Consider the following 2,500-nt stretch of genomic DNA (forward strand, 5'->3'; position numbering starts at 1 on the left):
AGCTCTCTTGGCGAGGGAGCTGATGTTCAGTTCCCACTTGAGGTCCCGGCAGAGAATAGTGCCCAGGAAGCGGAAGGACTCCACAATTTTGACTGCGGAGTCTAACAGGGTGATGGCGGTGAGTGGGGCTGTATTCTTCCTGAAGTCCACAACCATCTCAACTGTCCTTAGAGCATTTAGCTCTAAGTTGTTCTGGCTACACCAGGTCACCAGGTTGTCAGCTTCCCACCTATAGTCAGACTCATCCCCACCAGAGATCAGCCCAATGAGGGTGGTGTCGTCCGACAAACTTCAAGAGTTTGACGGACAGATGATTGGAGGCGCAGCTGTTGGTATACAGGGAGAAGAGCAGTGGGCAAAGGACGCAGCCCTGAGGAGTTCCCGTGCTGATGGACCTGGAGTCAGAGACTTCTGTTCCCGGCTTAACGCACTGCTTCCTGTCAGAGAGGAAGTCTGTGATCCACCTGCAGGTGGAGTAGGGCACGTTCAGCTGGAAGAGCTTGTCCTGAAGCAGGGCAGGGATGATGGTGTTGAAGGCAGAGCTGAAGTCCACAAACAGGATCCTGGCGTAGGATGCTGGGGCGTCCACATGCTGTAGGGTGAAGTGGAGGGCCATGTTAACTGCGTCGTCCACAGACCTGTTGGCTCTGTAGGCAAACTGAAGGGGGTCCAGGAGAGGGTCTGTGATGGCTTTGAGGTGTGCCAGGAGCAGGCGCTCAAAAGACTTCATTACCACAGATGTAAGGGCGACCGGTCTGTAATCATTTAGTCCTGTTGGCCTTAGCTTTTTGGGCACAGCGATGATGGTGGAGGACTTGAGACAGGCTGGTACATGGCATGTCTCCAGGGAGGTGTTAAAGATGTTGGTGAACACCGGAGACAGCTGGTCAGCGCAGTGCCTGAGGGTGGCTGGAGAGACAGAGTCCGGCCCGGCTGCTTTGCGTGGATTCTGCCTCTTGAAAAGCCCATTAACTTCTCCCTCCTGAAAGGAGAGAGTCGTTTCTGTAGTATGGGTGGGGGATGGGGCCTCTTGGGTGGGAAGGGGTGGTTCAGGACAGTCCAATTGTCTTTCAAATCTACGGTAGAACTCGTTCAGGTCGTTGGCTAGGCGGGAGTCGTTAGTGGTGTGGGGCGCTCTGGGTTTGTAGTTGGTGATGTGCCTGAGCCCTTTGGCAGACAGAAGCAGCGTCGTTAGTAGAGAACTGGTGTTTTAGTGTCTCTGAGTACAGTCGTTTAGCCTCTCTCACCGCTTTGCTAAACCTGTTCTTCGACTCCTTGAATCTGTCTCTATCCCCACTCCTAAACGCTTCCTCCTTCTCCAACCTCAACCTTTTGAGCTTTGCTGAGAACCAGGGCTTGTTGTTGTTAAAGTTCACCCTGGTACGTGTTGGGATACAGCAGTCCTCACAGAAGCTGATGTACACAGCCTCTGTGAGTTCATCCAGACTATTGGTAGCAGTCGTGAACATATCCCAGTCAGTACAGTCTAAGCACGCCCGCAAATCTTCCACAGCCTCACTGGTCCACTGTTTAGATGTCCTCACAGCAGGTTTACAGAGTTTTAGTTGCTGCCTGTATGCACGAATCAGGTGGACCAAGGGAGTTCTGTGCGAGCCGAACAGCCCCGTGACCCACAAGAGAAACATCCCCGCCAAATTCGAGCGTTTGACGGGGTCTATCCGTGAAAAAATATTCACGTTTTTGAGTGCACATGCATTTCTGCTGCAAATGCCTCTGGAAGGTTCATGCCGTTCGTATGCCAATTGAGGCAACACGAAAATGACCCGTTTTCCCATTCCGAGGGATTTCTGTGCGACCCTAACAGCCCCGTGAGCCACAAGAGACACATCCCCGCCAATTTCTAGCGTTTCACGGGGTCTATCCGTGAAAAATATAGACGTTTTTGAGTGCACATGCATTTCTGCTGCAGATGCCTCTGGAAGTTTCATGCCGTTCGTACGCAATGTGGCAACACGAAAATGACCCCTTTTCCCATTCCGAGGGATTTCTGTGCGACCCTAACTAACAGCGCCCGTGAGCCACAAGAGAGACATCCCCGCCAATTTATAGCGTTTCACGGGGTCTATCCGTGAAAAATATAGACGTTTTTGAGTGCACATGCATTCCTGCTGCAAATGCCTCTGGAAGTTTCATGCCGTTCCTATGCAATGTGGCCACACAAAAATGACCCGTTTTCCCATTCCGAGGCATTTCTGTGCGACCCTAACAGCCCCGTGAGCCACAAGAGAGACATCCCCGCCAACTTCTAGCGTTTGACGGGGTCTATGCGTGAAAAATATTAAAATTTTTGAGTGCACGTGCCTTTCTGCTGCAAATGCCTCTGGAAGTTTCATGGCGTTCCTATGCAATGTGGCAACACGAAAATGACCCCTTTTCCCATTCCGAGGGAGTTCTGTGCCACCCTAACAGCCCCGTGAGCCACAAGAGACACATCCCCGCCAATTTCTAGCGTTTCACGGGGTCTATCCGTGAAACATAT

This window comes from Petromyzon marinus, unplaced genomic scaffold, assembly GCF_048934315.1.
Source record: "Petromyzon marinus isolate PM22_M1 ecotype Great Lakes invasive population unplaced genomic scaffold, UKy_Petmar_22M1.pri1.0 PM_G_Scaffold_21, whole genome shotgun sequence".
NCBI classification, from domain to species: Eukaryota; Metazoa; Chordata; class Hyperoartia; order Petromyzontiformes; family Petromyzontidae; genus Petromyzon; species Petromyzon marinus.